The following is a 23,752-nucleotide window of genomic DNA, read 5'->3' as shown; positions in this document are numbered from 1 at the left end:
GAATGCCCTTGATGCCACTGAATTGAATGGTTACAGTGGCCAATTTTGCATGTATTTTACCAAAGTAATTTTAAAGCCCCAGGTTCTTTCCATGCATTTACTCAGCCACCCTCAGAGTTGCAGTCAGGCTCCTCTCAGTTGTACCCCAGTCATTCCTTTGTCAGGTGCCATGTACAGACAGGGTGGCGTCCAGCCTAAGATGATGGGAGGGGTCCACCCAATTGAGGAAGAATACTTTCATTACTGCTTTACTGAGAAGTGCTTATACATGGGACAGTAATTTGATTGGTTTCACTATTATTTTAAAATTCTTTCCACCTGCACTCTAGTGGATTCTTCCCACTGCCTCCCCTTCCCTCGTACCCTCCGGCACCCCTGCTCTGGAGTCAGCCCGTCTGGGCTTGAATCCCACCCCATCCTCTATAAAATGTGAGCTCAATCAAGACATCTAGCCTTTCTGGGTTTCAGAGCCCTCACCCCAAAATAAAGATAATAATACCTCCCTGATCGGGTTATTTTGAGGATTCAGTAGTAGGTATGAAGCACACAAATAGTGCCTGACACACAGCTACTATTCCAGTTCTATGCTAGTAGAACTATTACTGTTGCCTACCGACATTTAATCTGCATCTTGGGGTGGGGGAGAGCGCAAATGTGAGTTTATAACTACTTACACCCCACCTCTTGGAACCCTTACAACTTGTAGAAAATAGGTTTTAAACGGAAGACAGGGACTTGTTTCCGTGTGCAGAATGGCTCCCATCCGGACACTGAAAACTGAGAGGAGCCCTCTGAACTGCAAGAGATGTGCCAGCTGTTAATAGTGGGTGTGAGTGTGGAGGGAACAGCAGCTGGGAGGATGAAAGCATGGCCCCAGGACTGTGACAAGTCACAGAAGTGAGCCCATAGACTGTAAGCAGGAAGGTAGAGTCCAGGAATGCCAGCTCTGACGCCAGTTCGGGAGAATGGCCCAGGTATGTACACCTCAGCTGTCTTGCTCTTCATACTCAGAAGCAGCAGATAAATGAAGCATGCATTTCAGTTGGGGGCAGAGGGCTCATTTAACTCAGCCTGTTTCTGGGGCTGAGCAACTTCTAGATAAGTTTGCATTGTTTGAGAACACAGGTTGGATGAAGTGTAATTAGACTGTTCCCTCCTAGGGTGAGCAGAGGAAGTAGTGAGAGAAGCATTCACCCCTTGGCTCCTTCCTGTCTGAGTGAACTGGATTTCTACCCTGAATTCAAGGTTGCTTACTGGACTTAATCCCTTCCAGTGCAAGTCATGGCTGTTTTCCATTTCATTCTCTTGTCCTGCCCCTTTGCAGATGCTAGGACATTAGTTGGGCCTTGGAGTGGACCCCAAACTTGCTGTAAGGGCCAGGCCTCAATGCATAGGGAGTGACAGCCAGTTACAGAAGCAGGTCCTTGGGTTCTCACATTGACTGCAGCTCATTCTTAAGCCCCAAGCCTGGTTTGCTGACTGTGAACAGTGTCCAAAGCCTGAAAAGCCCAATCACTTCAGGTACAAGTAGTAAATACTAAATTGACATGTAAACAACATTTTGCAGAGCCATCTCCCTGCTCAGCAGAGGATGCTGTAGGTCAAGGTGATTTTCACAGACTCATGGGAAAATCTGACAAGTCACCCAGGTTGCTGAGGATTTAGGGTGGCCCAGTATAAACATCCCAATTCAGAATCGTTTCAGTCCATGTTCCACACTTCACTGTGGAGTCAGGCTGTTACCTACCTCAGGTAAAGCCTCTTGACCCATGACTGGGGTGGGGCTGGCCCAAGGCTGAGAAGCTGTTGCCATGGCTGCATGGCAGGCAAGGTGAGGTACAGTGTATTTGCCTTGGGCAGTCAACCCTGTGCCTTTCCTCCTCATTGCCAGGTCTTAATGTCACCTGCTGGGCAAGTCACAGAATGTGACTGTACTCTCTGTACTTGTAGGCAAGTCTGAAGGACAAGGAGGAAGTTTCAGAAAGCTGTCAAGCACCTGATAAAATGAAACCATAGCATCTGAAAATTGAGGACCCTAAGCCAGTGACTAAAAGGAAAGAACTAACAGGAGGACCAGTGTTGTTGTCCATGAACCTGATGTTCCTTATGAGATTCCAAGTAGAAAAAAATGTACTAGATTTGGAACATTTAGTAGCCAAATATGAATAATATTCTTATATAAATTTTCTTTTAAGTCATATTTGGCAATCCACATTGTCAACACATTAAGTTTGAAATGGAGTAAATTTAGCATTTCAAAGTACCATTGATAAATAACTCAGAGCATGAACATTATTTGATTAAAAGCTCACCAAGTTAACCTGTGTGTGTGTGTGTGTGCGTGTGTGTGTGTGGTGTGGAGATGTTGCTCTCTCCCCTCCTCCGCCAATGCACTGGCTTTCATGACTGTTTACTCCAACATCTGTGCTGGTTCACACCTTCCTCCCTTTCTGGCTTCAGCAAGAATTGTTCTGGGGGAAAAATAACTCCTTTATTTAGTATAGCACTCCTCCTATTCCCTTCAAATAGAGTTAGTTCTGAGTCATTTTACTCTGAGGTGAATAAATAGGAATGCTTTTTATAGCATATAACAAGAACCTGCATTTAAGCAGTTTCATAATCTAATTAGGTATGTTCCTTTCAGCCACCTACTCAAACAACAGGTTTAAAAACAAGGAAATCTGTACAAACTAGCTCCTCCCAGGGGATTTCCATAGATACACTGGACAGAACACATAAACCAGCTTTACAGATAGATGTCTTAAGTATATTTATAAATAAAAACATTATACGTGAATCTAAAATTATGGTAACAGTTGCATAGTTCACCAAATATATAAAAACTATCGTACACTTTAAATGAGTAAATTTATGGCATGTAAAATATATCTTAATAAAGAATAAACAAACAAAAACTCCACAAACTGCAACAAAAAATGCAATTGCCATTTGGAACGTAATTGGACAATAGCTAGTGATGTTGAAAATGGGCATATTTACAAACCTAGCAATTCCTCCTCTGCATTTGTACCCTAGAGAAATTCTCCCACAAGCACCCAAAGAAGCAATTGTGAGTAGGATGTCTATTGCAACATTCTTTGTAAGTGAGGAAAAACTGGAAAAGATCTAAATGTGCACCCGTAGGAGAATGCAGAAATACATTGTTAGGCACATACGATTGAACACTATAGAGCATTTAAAATAACTAACAAATCTGCATATATCAACATGGGTAAATCTCAAAAAACATAAAACTCGGGAGAGTGGAACAAGTTGCAGCATAATATGAGTAATTTATATAAAGTTTTAAAACATATAAGACAGCATATATTGCTAATGGATACTTACATAAGTGATAGTATATTATTTTCTGTATGTTTGAAATATTTCATAGTCATTTTCTAAGCACACATAGTCATGTTAAGTGCTATAGAATTTTAAGCCCTGGCTGATGTGGCTCAGTGGATTGAGTTTGGGCCTGAAAATCAAAGGGCTGCCTGTTCTGTTCCCAGTCTAGGGCACATGCCTGGGTTGCAGGCCAGGTCCCCAGTAGGGGGCACTTGATAGGCAACCACCCACACATTGATGTTTCCCTCTCTCCTTCCTTTCCCCTCTAAAAATAAATAAATAAAATCTTTAAAAAAATTAATTACAGATGTGATGATTTGAGGAATGGAAAAATGAGGAAGACTCAGTGGATACATAAATTCTAGAAATCCATGCTGGTAATAATGGATTTCATTTTTTATCACCTAATGTGATGGGCACTTACTTTACGTCATCTCCATGTTCTACATGATTAGTCTTATTAATCCCTGCATAATGAAGCTAGAGACGTAAGTAATCAGTCCAAGATCCCAGGCTGGCAGATGACAGAGTCATTGGAATATCAAGTGGTCTGGCTCTGAGGCTGGTGGTTCTTTGGCTTCACAATGCTGCTTCTCAATGGATCTGTCTGCTCCTCCCATGGCGGAGAATTTTAGGAGAAGTTGGAAGCACAAGGAGAAAACCATAGCAATTTCTAAGTAAAATCAATAAACAGCACGGTGAGTTGAAGGTGCCCAATTTTCATTCTTTGCCTGGTATGAATAACCCATGACTGGGAGTCAAGAGATATGTGTCCCAACCCCATTGTGCCACCATCTAGTAACTTTTCCAGTGTTCAGTCTTTAAAAAAAATTTTTATATTCATTTTTTTATTGTTTTTCCAGTATAGTTGTCTCCATTTTCCTCCCACCACTCCCCCCGCCCCACCCATCTCCACCTCCCATCTTCAGTTCTACCCCCTTTGGCTTTGTCCATGTATCCTTTTCACCTGTTCCTTGATGACCTTTCCCCTTTTTCCCTCTGTATTTCCTTTTCCCTCCCCTCTGGTTATGGTCAGTTTGTTCTTTGTTTTAACATCTCTGGTTCTATTTTGCTTGCTTGTTTGTTTTGTTGATTGGGTTCCACGTCTAGGTGAGATAATATAAGACTGAAATTTTGTCCTAAATTGTGCTTAGGACTCCTATTTTGTTTTATTCACTCTCTTTGCTCATACTACATGATGCGTATATTAAATGAAACGCTGCTTTGATTTAGAGGGAAAAAGAAAAGTAAATGGGACAGGATAAGAGAGAATTGTGTTTATTTCAAGAAAATAAGTGTTGCAAAGCTCCTGGATACATACAACTGAGGGTTTTGTTTGTTTTGTTTTTATTATTTATTTATTTATTTATCTTTAGAGGGGAAGGAGAGAGGGAGAGAAACATCAAAGTATGGTTGCCTCTAGTGCGTCCCCTGCTGGGAACTGGCCTGCAGGGAACTGGTTTGCAACCCAGGCATGTGCCCTGACTGGGAATTGAACTGTGATCCTCTGGTTTGCAGGCCTGCGCTCAATCCACTGAGCTACACCAGCCAGACTTTTTTTTTTAATATTTATTTATTTATTTATTTAACAACTGAGGTTTTTTATGTTTTCGTAACAACAAGGTTCAACCATGTATGGAACACTGACTAAAGGAAATAAATATAGACGTCCACATACACTCTGATTTATGAGTTTCAGGAGGACCTGGTTCAGTAAAAATGATTACTTTTCATATTTAGATCACACTATAGGTAAAATTGCTATGACAGAATGCCATATGTTTTGATGAGAGTGCAGCCACATTATCTGGGATCAATCCTAGTTCTGCTTTCTGCCCCTTGGGTGACTTTGGGCCAATTAAACTTTTCATGTTCCAGTTGCCTCATTTGTAAAATGTAAATCATAGTAATGACTACCTCTTAGAATTGTTGTGAAAAGTAAAGGAGTTAATACAAGTAAACTGCTTAAGAGGGGGACTAAGGCATTCTAGGAAGCCCTTTTCATCCTGACCCTGCCCATTAATCATGGCTGACTGCTGAGCGATTAGCTAAATAGTTAGATCCAGATCTTGATAGTTGCCGTGTTTTTTTTCCCCTTCTAGACCATATGGGTTTACTTTCCTCGCATAAGGTTTCCTAAAGCCAAAGAACAATCCATCTGCTACTTAAGCAAAAGCAGATTTGTTGCATTTAACTTTAAAAAGAATGTCTGTAGAGATGATCTCCACCTTTCAGTGGGCCTCATCTGCACTGCCTCCTTCTAGCCAAGGTTGGGTGGCTGATGTAGTCAGACATCCAATCACTGGAGCAGATCCAAGGGGGAGAACTCAAAGACTGTGCTGTGAAGCAGAGGTGACATAAGGGTCAGTAGTCACTGGTCTCAGTGACTCCCAATATTTTCTTTGTTTTACTGAGTTTAATATCAGCTAAAGAACTGGAAGGCTCCAGCCATTCTCTCACTGGTCAGTCTAAGTGTGTGCTGTGGTGGCTTCTCCATTGCTAGCAAGCAAGGAGAGGAAGGTGAGGGTAGCCCTGATTTTGGCCACCAAGGAAATTCTGGCATGATTAGTGCTCTGCTACCTGGTTTGCATGGGGAATAAATAATTCAGACTACTGGACAACTGGGGACTTAGGGGAACAATAGGTCCCTGAATATTATGATCTGTGGAGATATTTTTCTTACTCTTTCTTAGACTGCCTCCTTAGGACCCACGCTATTATCACTGGTTACCAAGGCCTACTCAATTTTTAAAAATTTAATTTATTTCTGTTTAATTTAAAAAACATAATATATTTAAATGCTTCAAAATTCAAAGGGTTTGAAGAAGCAATCCAGTTTCTATTCCCAAAGCCAATGAACAGCTCCTTGGTTTCTCTTCCAAAATTACTTTATGCATATTTGGGGGGAGTTGATTGCATCCTTATTATGTATCAGGGCTTAGACAATCAACACCAGTCAGCATCACAAGCCACTCACCTGCCGACCTTCCCTATGTTAGCAATCTCCAGACTAAGTTTAGCCCATGAGATTGGTATCAGGAAAGGAAAGAAAACCCTGGGGTCACATCAGCACTTGAATACCTGTCTTTTTTATACATGGGTACATGTACATACATTGAATCTATCTCAGAGGCCATATTAATACATGAAGAGCTTCCTCATTTTATTTGTCTTGACTATCTAATATTTTGTTGTTTAAAGGTATCATGATTTATTTTAATCAGTTCCAAATGGTGGGCTTTTCAGTTATTTCCAATCTGCCATTTCAATGCTCCTATAAAAAGGAACCTTGTATGTGTAATATTTTGTGCATGTATGAATGATCATGTCAGTAAGATAAAAAGCCTAGTAGTGGACTTGCTGCGTTAATGAGCATGTGCGTGTGAAATTTTTATAGATACCGGCAAAATGCTCTTCACAAAGTTTGTATCAATTTATACTCCCACCAACGTTATAGAAGAGTGATTGTTCCCCCAGATTCTTCCAAGAGTGTCACCAAATGTTTTGATCTTTGCCGATCTACTAAATTTTTAAAAAATAGCTTCTCAAAAATAGTATCTCGTTGAAGTTTTAATTTGCATCCTTTAAAAAGTAAAGTTGAACATCTTTTCATATATTTAAGAGCCTTTGGCATTCCCTTTTCAGTAAACTATGTATGTATGCCTTTTGCCCAAGTTTCTATTGGATTATTTATCTTTTTGTACTGTTTGTAGGAGCTTTTAATGTGTGGCATGAATTAGCCCCTGACTCAGATTTAAGTTGCAAATATTTTTCTCATTGTAGGTTTTTACTTGGCTTATAGTTTTTTCCATGCAAAACTTTTTTTTATTGTAAATAACATAATTTTTATCAATTTTCCCTTTTACCTGAGTTTTTTTTAATTTTTTCTAGTTTTTTTCAAGATTAGAAAGGACTTTCTCATGTAAAGAACATTATCCTCCAGCCCTGGCTGGTGTGGATTGAGCACTGGCCTGTGAACTGAAAGGTCGTCGGTTCAATTCCCAGTCAGGGCATATGCCTGGGTCGAAGGCCTGGTCCCAAGTTGGGGGCATGCGAGAAGCAACCAATCATGTCTCTCTCGCACATTAATGTTTCTTTCTCTCTCTTTTTCCCCTCACTTCCCCTCTCTCTAAAAGTAAATAAAATCTTTAAAAAAAATTATCCTCTAGTTACTTCTAGTTCCTTTGTGGTTTTATTGTTCACATTGAAGTCTTAGACCTCTATGGAATTTATTTTGGTGTAAAGTGAGAAACGTTGGTGTAATTATTTTTTTCTAGTGGCTCTAACACCCTTTTTTGATAATCTCTTTTTCTCCAATAATTTTAAATGCCATCTTTATCATCTATTAACTATTCACATATGTATTTTAGGTCTACTCCTAGACTCCACAGTGTTTCCTGTTAATCTATCAATCTATTCTGATATCTTTATCATACTGTTTAAATTATTTTCACCTTATAATATGCTTTAATATTTGAGAAAGCTACTTCAACCTTCTTACCCTTCATTTTCAGAATATTCTTCTATACTTGCTTATTTAATATTTCATATGAGTGTGAAATATTAATTTTAATATGCCAATATTAAAATATGCTCATGTTGCTGTAAAAATTCTTTTGTTATTTTTATTAGGACTGCCTTATATTTCTGGCTTAGTTAAGGGGATCTGATGTCATGATGATATGTATTTTCCCATGTAAGAACATTTTATGCCGAAGAGTAACATGGATATGCCATCCTGGAAGCTTTGAACAAAAATGCAAAACTTTTGTATGTACTATGTGTACCAAGGGCTTAAAGTGGGCCTTGCACTGGAGCATCAATGTTTTTACTGTAAGACTTGGGCATTAGACTCTGTGTTGTGATTATGTCTTTAAAATTAATAGTAAGCATTTTAATTTGTCTTTTCTATACCCTTACTTATTAGTCTATTTTATCTACCTATATCATAACAAGTGTGGTTAAGTCTCCCACAATAATTAATTGCAGTCTTGTTTTCTTCTTTTCCCACTCCCACCACCCCTCTGGCAACCATCAGCTTATTGTTTGTGTCCATGGGTCTGTTTCTGTTTTGTTTCATTAGAGTCCACATTTGGTGAAATCATATGGTATTTGTCTTTCTCTGTCTGACTTACTTCACTTAGTCTAATACCTCCTAGGTCCATACATATTTTTGTAAATAGCAAGAGTTAATTCTTTTTTATTGCTAAGTAATATTCCATTGTATAAATACCACATCTTTATCCATTCACCTGTCAATGGACACCTAGGTTGCTTTCATATCTTAGCTATCTTAAGTAATGCTGAAATGGACACAGGTGTGCATATATCTTTTTGAACTAGTGTTTTTGTTCTTCAGAAAAATACCCAGGAGTAGATTCCTGGATCGTATGACAGTTCTATTTTTAACTTTTTTGAGGAACCTCTGTACTGTTGTCCATAGTGACTGCACTGATTTACAATCCGACCAACAACGTACAAGGGATTCCTTTTCTCCACCTTCTCACAAACACTTGTTGTTTGTTGGTTTTTATGATGATAGGCATTCTGACGGGTGTGATCTGGTATCTCAATGTGATTTTGATTTATATTTCCCTGATGATAATTGTCTGTATGTCCTCTTTGGAAGAATGTCTGCTCAAGTCCGTTGTCCATTTTTTAATCAGATTGTTTAGAGGGTTTTTTGGGGGTGTTAAGTTGTATAAATTTCATATATATTTTGGATATTAACCCCTTATCAGACTTATCATTCACAAATACAGTATCTTCTGCCATTCAGTAGGTTGACTTTTCATTTTGTTGATGGGGTTTTTTTGCAATGCTAAAACGTTTTAGTTTGATATGGTTTCATTTGTTTATTTTTTCTTTACTTGCCCAGTATTTGTAATTTAAAAATATTAGGAACCTTAACAATTCATATTTTAATATTCAACAATTATGTTTCAAAGCAAAAAATAATTTTAAATATGTAGAAAACACATTAAAAATGCTTATTGTAGGGATCATTTCATAAGTTGTATAAGTGTCTAACCACTATGCTGTGCACCTGAGACTAATATAATATTGAATGTCAACTGTAATTTAAGGTTTTTAAAGTTTAATTAATTAATTAATTGGAAATGATGTAAATGCATATCAGCAGTGGCTTGATTAATTATGCTAATCTTTATCTTCAAATACCACTCAAACATTTTCTGATTCGAACATTTTCTTTTCATATTTATTAACATAAAAATTCCCATTATAATTTTAAGTGAAAAACCAAGAAACCAAAAGTGTATTTAGTGTGAGTCTAATTTGTTTCTAAGAGTTGAATGTGTATATACTCTGAAAAAAAACACAAAAAAGCAAATAAGTCAAAATGTTAACTTTAGCTGTTTAAATGGTTGGATTTTGGGTAATTTAATTGTGCGTGTGTGTGTGTTTTGTTGTATTTCCCTACTTTTCTGCAAGAAGCATTATTATTTTATAATCTACATAATGTAATTATTATTGAAATTTTAGCAATTACTTTGAGTAACAAGGTTATGGTTGAATAACAGGCATAGAAAGTATATTAGTGGTTGAAAATATTTTCCATAATTGGAGCAGCCAATAAATGCTGAATGATTCTCCATTTTATTTATGACATAATTGCCTTTCCTGAAAGAACCCTTATTGAAATCATTGTTTTATTAATGAATGTCTGATATATAAAAATATAGCTTTAAAATTGGCAGCTTGTAGAATTTTTTTTAAAGCAACACAGTAGGAAAATAAATTGCACGTAAGTAGATAAAAAATAATCATTAGATAATTTTATTATTTACTAGTAGTTTGCTGCACACTTTTTATAAAACAAAATAAAATCAACCTTTGTTACAACTTTACTGTCAAAAGAAAATTTAACCATTTATGAATTAACAAGAAGAAAAAGGGTCTAATAATATGATTGGGAAGTAGATCATGAGTAGGCAAGGATACCAATATGGTTGCCCTGTTTTACTGCTACTGAGATACCTATTTTATGCGGAGCATCTTTCTCCCATAGTATGTTTATATGCTCTCAGGGTGAGTGTTATAAACTGTCTGCTACTAATCCTGTGCTGAGGACTTGTGTTTACTATTCTCAGACACAAGGAAATGTGGGAAGTTGAACTTAACTCTAAGAAAGGGACATTTCTTCTGATTATGGTTTTATTTGAACTATTTATGGATTGAATTTTCTTCTTATTCCAAGAAGTATTTTATTGCTGAGTTTTTAAATGTTATTTGAATTTCCTAAGGACTTCAGTTTATACACATATAGATTTTTCTGACTTGGATAATAAACTACTTGGAGCTAAAATTTTGTTGGTGCATTACTATAAATTTTAATCAATGAAAATATGTCAAGGTTTAAAATAAGATTTTTATAATTGCAGCCCTTCATTTTGTGGATTGGGATGAATAAACTTTTTTTGGAAAATATGTGGTTTTATTCAGTGCTGAGGCTATTATTTAGACCTTCCTTTGTAAGCTATTTGTACTCCATTGTTTTTCTGGGAGGTGGTGGTTTTTCTTTTTTCTTATTTTTTATCTAATTTTTTGGACATTTTTTATTGTGTTTTTTTTATGACCAGCTACCCCCCAATACCCTTTTCCACCTCCCCCACTCCCCTTCTCCCTGCAGTCTTCACACTATTGTCCATGTCCATGAGTCCTTTTTCTTTTTTTCTCAGTCTCTACCCAATTGCCACCCTGCTGAGCTGTCAGCCTGATTTCCATGAGTCTGTCTCTATGTTGCTTGTTAGTTCAATTTGTTCATTAGATTCCACATATGAGTGAAATCATATGGTGTTTGTCTTTCTCTGACTGGCTTATTTCACTTATCATAATGTTGTCCAGGTCACAATAATAGTGAGAGCATGGATAGACAATTAAAATGGGAATTTTTATGCTAATAATAGTCTTCTTGGTCAAAAGTATCTAAGTATGATTTTATTTTTTAGCTTTTGATCATTAGAAACATGGATTTTTATTTTCTATTTTACCAACCATTTCTAGATTGACCAAATCTAGATACAAGTAATATATAAACCAAATAGTTGATGCTGTTTGGCATCTTAAGGGATTAAACATAGTGCAATGTAGCAATTAGGTGAGTTGGCACAGAGCATTGAACTATCAGATGAGCTGGATCAATCAGTTACTTTCCAAAGCCATTCTATAACTTGTTAAAGTTTCTTTCATCCTCATGAAAGAAACTTTCATTTTTTAAATGAAAATAACATGCAATTGACCATCAATCACGCACATGTAGCTCTGTGCTTTGACGTGTAACAATACAACTGGAAGTCATCGGTCCGCAGCTGAGAAGAGGGCTTGCACCTGAACTTGATCATTCTGGCACCCTCATTTCAGACTTCCAGCCTTCAGGACTGTGAGAAATACATTTCTGTTGTTTATGAGCAAAAGAAGAGAATGTGCCTATAGTTAAACAAGTTGAGTTTATTACTCGCAATAGACAGGGAGACCATACATCAATAGAATTTATGAAGCATCTCAGTAAAAGGGAATTAGAAAGAATGGATTATTGGATTGGGGGTGTGGCTGGATAATTTTAGGATGGTCTAAGGAGGCAGTGGTTTGCTTTAAATCAAATGCTGTAAGAAAGCAGGGGCAATTCTACAACTGAGTATCAATAAGTGATATCCGTAGAGAGGGGAAATGAGAACAAGGACAAAGTAAATGACTAATAAGTAGCAAACATCTTGGCCAAAATAGGAGATATTTAGTATTTTTTAGACACGCTGCTTCTGTTTCTGACTGTGCTTAGACTCAATTATGGAGGGGCCTTATTTTGTCTCATTTTATCATGGTCTTAGAATAACCTTGTCTGAGGTTCATGTTCTGTGAGATGACTTATATCTAATAGGAAATTAACATGACCTAGCTGTGAGTACAAGGCAAGCTTCTGAATGTTGAGTACTATCATTTTTGTTTTCTTAATGCAAACTGCAACAATATAAGATGCACACATGATTTTCTATATGTAATGCTGTTTTGAAATTCAGAACCCAAGTTAATGAGGTGATGGTACTTTAATATTAAGGAAGAAAAATGCTGTTGCTCCTTTTAATGGTTCATTTTGGAAAGTTGTATAATTCTCTTTGGCTGATGTAAGGAAGTTGGACTGGGAATATCCCAACAATAGCATGAAAATACCTTCTCAGAAGAATGCATCTCAGATGGGCCATGTCTTTCATTGTGGTACATAAGATTTTTAAGAAAGGAAGTTTCTACTTTGTTTTGTTCATCCACAGTTATGTATTTTTGATAGTCAAATCCCAGTAATCATTCTTAGTTAAAAAAAAATCTAGTGTTTATTTTTTAAAAATCCTTTGACTGGACTCATTTTATCTATTCTTGTTTATATAGTTAACAAAAGATTACAGAATACCATGGTAATAATTTGTTAATTAATGTACAGGGAATAGTATTATAAGGCATATGTTAGTTTCAGTTGATGAATTTTCATTCCAGAAATATTGTAATGCCATGTGGCCAGTCGCACACTAGTAATAAATCATGAAGGCACAGGGGTAGGAATAATGATAAAAGCTGCAAATAGATTCCAGATTACAATCTGGAAAATATATTACATAGGAAGAAGCTGAGGAAACAACAAAAAACATTTTAGTAAGTGTTACTTCTTAAATGTTTTTTAAATGACAGTACATGGATAGTAAAATGACCCAAAATAGTCACAAAACTCTCTGTCCCTCTATCACACACAGCACTCCTCTTATACATGACCTTAACTTAGGTGGGATTTTATTTCTGATTTCATTCATTTGTTCATTCTTTGATTCATTTCATCCACCCACTGCACCCCACCTCCCCTTTGGCAATCATCAGCTTGTTCTCTATATCTATGGCCCTGTTTCTGTTTTGTTCTATTTATTTGCTTTGATTTTTAGATTCCACATGTAAGTGAGATTATATGGTATTTGTCTTTCACTAATTTCACTTAGCAAAATATGCTCTAGAGGTATTATACTAATATCCTCCATTTTTGTTGTAAAAACCATTTTTTTCATTCCAAAAAACTATACAAGAATTAACAATGATTGGACTGTTTCCAGACACACCTTGTATATGAAAGAGACCCAACCCCCCCCCAGGAATTTATTTACTAAAAAGTTGTTGATTTATCCTTACATGTTTAAACTTCAGTCACCTTCAAAGTAATCTCCATTTGATGCAACACACCTATTGAGATGTTTTTTCCACTTCTCAAAACAGTTTTTGAACTCATCGACTTTGATGCCTTTTAGTGCTTCTACAGTTTTTTTTGTTTCATCTCCCTCTTCTATAAGAGCAAAACATTTCCCTTTGAGGACTTTTTTCATCCAGGGAAACAAAAAAAAAAAAGTCACTTGGGGCCAGATTGGGTGACTAAGGAAGATGGGGGGAGGAGGACATGCCGTTTTAGTAAAAAACTGTTGAACACTCAGCACGGTGGGCAGGTGTGCTAATACATCACCCATCATGAAATGGCCAAACATGTTGAAAGAGTCTTAAAAAAAATTTCACTGAAGCTGAACGTGACCTCTCAGACCAATGCCAGCCGGTACACTGATACAGACAGGTTCCTGGAACACTCACCTAGTGGGAGAAGTCTGCACTCTATGTGGCCCGCCCTCCAGAAGATAATTCCAGGTTTTCTGGGGTCCTCTCTTGTAAACACCCATATTCTAAAATCTTTTTGTTTTTCACGTGAGGAATATCAAGGGTAGGGGTTACCTTCAAGCTTTCTTACTGCTTTTTTTTTCCTTTCATGCCTGGCTATTGTAAGCTACTGTTTATTTTTTTCCCCTGCTCTTCTGAATCATATTCCACATAGACTTATTCCTGTGGTAATACAGGGTACGACAAAAGTAGGTTTACAGTTATGCATATGGAAAATAATACAATAAATAATAATTCAAGAATAAACCCTGTTACACACACAACTGTAAACTTACTTTTCCCATTTCCTGTATTTATAATCTATTATAAACTTGTCTGGAATTAATACACATACATGCAGCTCAGCAATAATCTACTTTATGATAGTCCCAAAGTGAAAAGCAAAATGGACAGCCTTTTGACTGTAACTTCCCCTCCACATGTGCTGACACAAAGGCTCTAGTGTGAAAATAGAGGAAGCAGGCTAATGAGGAAAGAGGAAACTAGGCTAATGGCTTGGTTCTGCAGTTCTCAAGATGCTTGTCAATGGAAGGTAAGGGTGAAGACACTGTTATCGTGGTTCTCAAACTTTACTGCACACCGAATTGATCTATAAGGTGTTCTAAAACACCAATTGCTGAGCCCTACCTTCAAGAATTTCTGATTGCTGAGGTCTCAGGTAGGGCTGGAGAGTGCATTTCCAATGAGTTCCCCACTGATGCTGATATTGCTGATATAAAAGCCACACTTAAAAAACCTTTAATCTCTGGGTATATTGCTATCTGTTGAACTCCTAGTGGTGTGGGTTATATGTTCCTTTTTTTAAATTTACTTTTCTACATGCTGAGATCAGTTCAGGGTAGCCTAGTTTCAAGTCTCCTCTTGCTGCTAGTCTCCAAGTCTCTTTCTTAGACTCTTGTTCAGAGCCTGAGTCTTGGATCCTAGTCTTCCAAGACAAGACCCTATTTTCTCCAATATTTTAGCCTGGGCTCTGCATCCTTAAAACATCTCGTGGCCTCACCTCCAGCCTGTCCCCCACACCCATGCCATTTGCAGTGCCTGCCAACCCCTCTTCTGCCTGCATCAACCATTCTTGGCCTGACATGTTATCACCCAAATCCTTTGTGAAATTACTGCCTATAGAATTTTGATTTAGTACAGTTCTACTGCTGTGATTAATATAATGAATTAGAAATTTGTAGGGATTTAAGGGAAATAGAAGTGTATGACTTGACTGAATTTGAAAGTAGGACTATGTGATTGTTACCTGTTGAATTATTATAACTGAAAAGAGAATGAGCAATTGATTTGAATAATAACTGACTTCAATTATACAAGGTAAACTTACACTGAACATAGTCAATATATATTTAAGAATTGTGTTAGTTTTCTCTTGCTGCATAATAAAGTTGCCACAAACTTAGTGACTTAAAATCACACCCATTTATTAGCTCACAGTTCCATCTGTCAGAAATCTGGAAAGCAAGAGTCAGGTTCACTACCTGGTGCTACAGAGGGCTGAAACTAGTACCAGCTGGCCATATTCTCCTCTGGAGACTTGATTGAGGAAGAGTCTGCTTCCAACCTCATTTAGATTGCTGGCAGAAGTCAGTTCCTTGTGATTGTAGAACTAAGGTCCTTGTTTTCTTGCTGAGTGTCAGCTGGGAACCACTCTCCACTCTCAAAGATCACTGACATTCTTTTTTCACAGGCTATCTTACAACACAGAAGTAACAGAATCCTTCATGGCCAGTGGCAGAATCTGCTTGCATTGAATCCTCCATGCTTTGAATCTCTCTGACTTCTGCTTCCACCAGCCAGAAAAAAACTGTCTCCTTGAAGGGCTCACATAATGAAATTAGGCCTCGCTGGGTAATCTCCCTTTGACATTGGATGTTACATAATCATGTGAGTGATATCTGATCATGTTCACAGGTTCCACCCACATTCAAAGTGGAGGTGATTATACACGACTGAGGGGCACTGGGGTAGACTTCTGACTATTTCAGTCCACCCCTGACACCAATCATCCCTGTCTATTCCAGAGGCAAAATACATGTACCTTCTTACAAAGCTTCTCAAGGGACTTATCCCTATATAGCATCAAAGTCCAAAGTCTATCTGAATATTATCAGCTCAAAAGTCCAAAATCTCATCATATAAATCAGGTATTGATGAGGCACCTGGGTATAATTAATTCTGGGCCCAATTCCTCCATATTTGTGTCCCTGTATGTACAGCATACAATGGTGGGACTGGCACAAGATAAAAGTCACAGGCATTTGAGTTCAAAGAGAGAGTAAATGGAAGGTACAAAGGAGTTATCAGTCCAAAGCAGTTTTGATAGCCAGCTGGGCCAACTCTGATATGTTTCAAGGCTTGGGAATATTTCTCCATCCCTCTCGGCTACTTTATAGACTCTTGGGTTCTCTTTCCTGGCTTTCGGTTCTGCCCTCTGGGTGATGGTCATTCTTAGAATAATGCTACTGTAGCAATTACTTTTTTGTGTATCTAACATTTCAGGTATCTTGAGGAATTCATGGCTGATACATAGGAATCTATGCGAACACATGCTCTAATGATAAGCACGGCCTCAATGTTTATAAAGCTGATAAAATGGCATCCCAACTTTTAAGCACAATGGTATTAACCACCATATACCAAACCATGGGTCATACCCCCAGGAGTGAGCTCACACTTACAAGATGATGACTTCTTAAAGAAAGGAGCACTCACTGGGAATGGTCATTTGATAAGCAATTTTCTCAATAATGGAGTATGAGAAAATTAAGGAACTGAGAAAAAAGTTCACAAATGCTGTAAACAAAGTCCACTAGCATTTCTTTAAGCCGAGGTTTCTCTAGAATAGTCAAATCTCATCAACAAGAAAAAGCCAACCAGACTACCAGTCAAGATGGCAGAATAGGTAAACACGGCTTGCCTCCTCACACAACTACATCAAAATTACAACTAACATATAGAACAACCATCACTCAGAACCATGAGAAATTGAGTTGAATGAAAGTCTGACAACTACAAAATTCAATAAACCACACCCATCTAGATTGGTAGGAGGGCAGAGATAAGGAATGGGCTGGTCCCATATCCACATGTTGTGGGTAAAATTTTGGGAGGGATATCTTGGGAGTGAGAAGTCCCAGCTGCACACCAGGTCCCCCAGCCCAGGGTTCCAATGCCAAGAAGATAAGTCCCCACAACTTCTGGCTGAAAAACATCAGTGGGCATTCAGTCGGTGGAGGAAACTTCTGGAGTCCAAACTTCTGGAGTTCCTCTTAAAGAACCAACACACAGACTTACTCATACTTACTCCCTCTGAGCTCCAGAACCAGGGTAGCAGCTTGAAAGGCACCAGAGGCACACGGGGAGAGACTGAAAGTCTTGCAGCTTTCTCTCAGGCAGAGGGTAGAAGAGGCCACATCCCTTTGCTGTGCTTTTCCCCCCACAGAGCCACAGAGCCAGCAGGCAGGTGACATACCTAAGATTCTATCAACCTTGCCGACACTGTTTACACTGCCCTGGGGTGATGCACACCTTGGCTTGTGGGGTCCCCCACATTGTAAATGTGGCACGAGAAATTCACATGGACTACCGAGTCCTGTGGAGGAAAAGAGATGACATGGCTTTACTCTCAAGGAAAGAAAAGAACGTGGCCTCTGCCATGACAGGCCTTTATTTCTTTTTTTCTCAGCACAGTACATGACGGTCCTCATTTACTATGCACCAGTTCACTTTAGGTGGTTACCTTTTGCAGAAAACAAAGGAGATGCTGCTGCTAATCACATCACAGAAGAAGGATATTTGCAAATGCAAAGGGAAAGGTGGTTGAACTGGTTACACTTGTCCTTGGAAGGTTTAGCATGGATTTTGGGAAGTTACTTTGCAGTAAATGTTTCCTGCCTAAATTTAGAGTGAGGGAGTTTTAGCAAAAGCAAGTCTCAAATTGGCCTAGGTACAATGCAGTCCTGATTCCCTACAGGAGAATCTATCTCCTATGCATGGGAGTGCATAGGAGACGTGGGTCCTATGCATCTTCGAGTGGGAGCTGGGCCCATGCCACGCAGAATGGTCTCCTACACTGGGGCTCCCCAGAGACTCCATCCCACCCAACTTATAGGCCCACCTAAACTGTTAATCATGACATTTCTGTATGAATGGCTGGTCTTGGTTCATGCTTCACAGCTTCCTAAATCCTATCAGACAAGCCATAGCCACCCCAATGAGCCTTCAGCCCCCATACCTCTCACTAAGTGATCCAGGCCTGGCACTGGCAGCCGTCAGCCTAGGTTTGCAGCTTGACTTTTCCTAGGAATCTCTAAGCCCAGCACAAGTAGCAGCCACCTCAGAATGCTTTACAGCTCAGGCAGGGTGCCCTGGGTACAACACAGGTGGGGGCTGATCTTGGCCAGCACCACCTGGGAAACCCCAGAGCCTGCACACCCAGTGGACAACTACAGATCATGTTGGAGCACCACCACCCTGCCCCTGTATAGCTGATACTCCATGGAGGGTGGAGGTTGGTGGTCAGTGGTCACAGTCAGACTGTGTAGCTGACTAGCCTGGGTAAATCCCTTCCATTGACCTGCCAACAGTAATCAAGGCTCAATTATAAGAGGAGGGTTTACTCAGCCCACACAGAGTATGCTCCTTGAGTACCCAGCTTGGATGTTAGGGAAGGCTGTGCCACTGGACTCCACAGGACACCTAGTACATTAGGCCATGCTACCAAGACAGGGAGCCATAGCAGCTCTACCTAATACATAGAAACTAACACAGCGAGGCTGCCAAAATGAGGAGACAAAGAAACGTGACCCAAATGAAAGAACAGATCAAAACTTCAGGAAAAGAACTAAACAAGATGGAGACAAGTGATCTAGCAGATATAGAGTTCAATGTGGGGGGGGGGTCTCTGCCCACAGGGTGTCCCCCCAAGCTGCCATGGATGAGAATAAGTCTACCAAGATGTGATCTGCTTGGGGAGGAAAGGTGGCCAATCTCTCAAAGGAGAAGGGCCAAGAGCCTTTTCCTCAGTGGGCTTTTATTGGGTTCATTTTGCATAGGAATACAGGTAAACTCATTATTCATTGTTAGGCAGTAAGGATGAAGCAATAGATAACATTCAAAGAACTATGAGGGCTTATTCTGAGTCAGGATCTGTTAGCTAAAGGGCTACAAAACTTTGGGAAACACACTCATTATCTGCTCAGACCCTCATCATTTAATTGAGAGCATTCTAAACAAAGCTGTTTTCACAGGATTTTATGCATTCTTGTTTAGGCCTGATCACCCTGGGGAACCCACCCTCTGTCATTGTTTCAGGCTTAAGTCAGCAGGGTAAGTAAGGCAGTCAAGAGATTAGGAGACTTCTTGCAGACAGAATGAGGACTCAGGCTGTGTCAAAGCCAAGGGGTGAGGGCCATCATCCCCTTTTGCTATAGCCCCCCAAGTCCTTCCCTGGGACCCCCCATGATCGTGCCTGTTTTGGGTTGTCCCTCCCTTGAGGAATCTTACTTATCATTGGCTAACCAATCAAGCACTGGGGGCCAGGGAGGGTGAAGTAAAAGGGGCAGAGGTGGTGCCCCTGCCAAGGAGATAAGCTTTGTCTCCTTAGTGGCTTAAGATCTGAAGGTCACTTACTCAACCTTAGCCATGGTGGGGTTACAGCTTCTGAAACCAGGCAGGGTGGTTCCCAACAGTTCAAAACAATGGTTATAAGGATGCTCAAGGAACTTAGTGAGGACCTTGACAGCATAAAAAAGATCCAGTCAGAGATGAAGGATACACTGATTGAAATAAAGAACAATTTACAGGGGAAGAACAGTAGAATGAATGAAAACAATAATCAGATCAATGATTTACAACATAAAGAAGCAAAAAACAACCAACCAGAACAATAAGAATAAAAAAGAATCCAAAAAAACCAAGGATAGTGTAAGCAGCCTCTGGGACAACTTCAAGCATTCCAACCTTCACATTTTAGGGGTGCCAAAAGGTGAGAGAAAGAGCAAGAAATTGTAATTCTATTTGAAAAAATAATGGCAGAAAACTTTCCTAATTTGGTGAAGAAAATAGATATGCAAGTGTAAGAAGCACAGAGAATCCCAAATAAGATGGATGCTGAGAGGCCCACTCCAAGACACATTATCCAAAGGTTGAAGATAAAGAAATAATTTTTTTAAACTTTTTTATTGTTGGTCAAGTACAGTTTTCTGCCTTTTACTCCCACCCCAGCCCACTCTCCTAACCCTCCCCACCTCCCTTCCATATCCACCCCCCTGCCTTGTTTTTGTCCATGTGTCCTTATACTTGTTCTTTTAAAGAAAGAATCTTAAAAGCAGCAAGAGAAAAATAGTTGCATTCACAGGAAACTGTCAGTGGGTTTCTCAAAAGACACTTTTCAGGCTATATAGGATTGGCAGGAAATATTCAAATTCATGAAAAGCAGGGACCTATAGCCAAGACTGATCTACTTAACAGAGTTCAAAATACTGGTTATAAGGATGCTCAAGGAAATTAGTGAGGACCTCAACAGCATAAAAAAGTCCAGTAAGAATCAAAGGATACACTAATTGAAATAATGAACGATTTGCAGGGAAACAAGAGTAGAGTAGATTAAGCCAAGAATCAAATAATTTAGAATCAAAGAGCAGATAAAGAGCATCCCAGACAAGAAAAATACTAAAGTAGTTCATCATCACCAAGCCATTATTATATGAAATGTTAAAGGGACTTATTTAAGAAAAAGAAGATCAAAACTATGAACAATAAAAGGGCAATAAATACATACCTATCAACAACTGAATCTAAAAAACAAACTAAGCAAACAAGAAGAACAGAGACATAATCATGGATACAGAGAGGGTTTTGATGGTTGCTGGATGGGAGGTAGGTGTGGGGAAATGGGTGAAGAGGTGAGGGGATTAAGAAGTATGAATAGATAGTTACAGAATAGCCATGGGGATGTAAAGTGCAGTATAAAGAATGGAGTAGCTGCAGAATTTATAATCCTTGGGCATGAACAATGGTGTGGGGATGGTGAGGGGGGTGGGGTGCTGGGTGCAGGGAGGCAAGGGAGAAATATTGAGACAACTGTAACAGCATAATCAGTAAAATATATTTTAAAAGAAAAAGATAACCAAATCTAATTTGCATGTGGGTAGTCCCCAGTACCTAATCTACAGCACAGCGACAAGCATATGGAAGAATCTTTTGGTGGAATTTTGGAAGTGGCGTTTCAATCATATAACCTTGGAGACCACTTCCATACAAGGCTGTCCTGAGTGGGACACTTGGACAAAGCCATGAGAAGGATAACATGGGCAAAAGACAGATCCTTAGTTTAATGATTTGTAGCAGACAGGAGAGAGTTAAGAACCACTTAGAAGGGGAAACCAAGAACAGTCTTAGTTTAATAATTTGTAGCAGATAGGGGCAAGCCAAGAACTATGTTAAAGTTTAAAGGGGAAGCCTAGAACATAATTGTAAGTCTAATTTTGACTTAAAGAGAATCTTTGAGGTTTCTAACTAGAGGGGATAGGATTACTGTTGGCACTAGAGTAAAGAGTGGACTAGTGGGACAGGTGAGAAGCAGGTGGGGAAAGTAGTCACAGTGATAACGTAGACATTTCGTTCTTCACATATTTGAACAACGGTTCAGACTCACTCTCAGAACAGGATCTTCTCTGAGGTGCTGTTTGAGTAGCAGTCATAAATTTGTGCTAATATAGTCATCATTTCTTGTCCAGACTCTACTGTGACCAAGGACAAGTATTATGTTATCGTTAAAATTACTACAGTGCATAGGGTTATATGAAAATTCCATTTGTGGTAGGAGAATCACATTTTCCCAGCACAAATAGAACAAGAATTCTGGGTTCTGGCTTCAGTACATTAGTAAGGGATACAATTTATACCCAGGAGTGTCTCCTGGGTGTAGAACACTGTGCTTTTATAAATGTTACCTCAATTTATTTCTCAAAGCAATCCTTTGGCAGTAGGAACTGTAGACCCGCTTTACATTTGGAAAACTGGGGCTCTGAGAAAGGCTGCTGTTTGCCCAAGGACACAACTATCAGTGGTAGTTGCCTCTGAAGCACTCTGCATACTTTTTTCATACCTTGCCCATTAAATTGAATGAACTGCATATGTGTCTTTTACCTGCATCAGACAGTAAGGTCGCCAGGGGAGGGACTCTGTCTTATTTTGAACCTAGTGCAGGCAATACATGTGTGTTGAACTGAATTATCTGCCACTAAAGCTTGTGCTCTTATCATCTGGCGTGATGTGCTAACTGCCTAAGCTTAGTAGTTGTAAGAATATTATAAAAATGTGACAGAGACACAATTAAAGCCTGCAGTCAAGGAGAGTGCAGAGTTTTAGCATTAGAAGACCTTCTAACAATTATGTATGTCCTTCTCTTTAGAATAATTCATTCTCAAGATTCCCCATTCGTGCAAATTCCTTTTGATGATGAGAAACCTCACTCCATGACAACACATACTGAGGGGGACCTAAAAACACTGAAATCATCTTCTGAAGGGTAGGCACCTGGTAGTACAGGCTTCCCCCATTAGGTGAGTGTGCTAGGAGCCCATCTGCATCATTGTACTAGTTGGCGTTATTGTGAAGGCTGCATTCGGCCTCAGTGAATTTTTTTGAAGACTCTTTCAGGGTGTTTGCCCATTTCATGATGGGTGATTTATGAGCACACCTGCCAACACCACACTGAGTGTTCAGCAGTTTTTGACCAAAAACAGCATGACCACTGTGCTCCACCCTCCCTTTTCACCCAATCTCACCCTCGGCAATATTTCTTTTTGTTTCCCTGGATAAAAAGACTCATCAGAGGGAAACATGTCGATGTGAAGAGGTGAAACAAAAAATGGTAGAAGCATGAAAAGGCATCAAAATCAATGAGTTCCAAAACTGTTGAACAGTGGGAAAAGTGTCTTGATAGGTGTATTGCATCAAATGGAAAGTACTTTGAAGGTGACTGACATTTAAACATGTAAGAATAAATACGCCATTTTTTTTACAAATACATTCTGGGGGGTTTTAGGTCCCCCCCTTGCAGAAAACTGTTGTAGGAATTCTTTCTTCCTTTAACTTGCTCTCCACTTCCACCCCATCCCACCTCCCAAGCACACAGAATATTGAACATTATGATTATTGTATGTTTTCTATGTTCCTGGCACTACTGCTTGTCACTAGGGAACAAAAAGGAACAGGGCACAGGCCCCCAATGCTCACAGATCCGCAGACCATAACCAAGGCTGGACAACGGAAAGGAACAAGGACCCGTGGGAATACACAGTAACCCAGGGTTTAGTATGTATATATGAATATATATATATTAACATATATATTTAATATAGATTCAGGGTTTAAGAATGTGTGAAGGAAATTTAATTAAAGGCCTGAGGCAGCGTAGTTAAGTAAACATTAGGTGGAAAAGGATTATGTGTGAAGCCTGAAGCCAACTAATGAGCAAGAGTGTGACACAGAGACAGAACTGCAATACGATGGTGGCAGTTGGGAAGGCGTCGGGGAGAATGGTAAGAATGAGGATGCAGAGCAGGTACAGGCCAGATCCTGGAGGGCCTTTAAACCACATTCAAATGTGCGGACTTCTTCCTAAGAGCAGCGAGAAACCACTGGCTGAATTTAGAGGGGTGGCATGATGTGTATGCTTTTC

Source organism: Artibeus jamaicensis, unplaced genomic scaffold, assembly GCF_021234435.1.
Source record: "Artibeus jamaicensis isolate MK-2021 breed Jamaican fruit bat unplaced genomic scaffold, CSHL_Jam_final contig_402, whole genome shotgun sequence".
Taxonomy (NCBI): Eukaryota; Metazoa; Chordata; class Mammalia; order Chiroptera; family Phyllostomidae; genus Artibeus; species Artibeus jamaicensis.
This window is presented reverse-complemented; position numbering follows the sequence as displayed.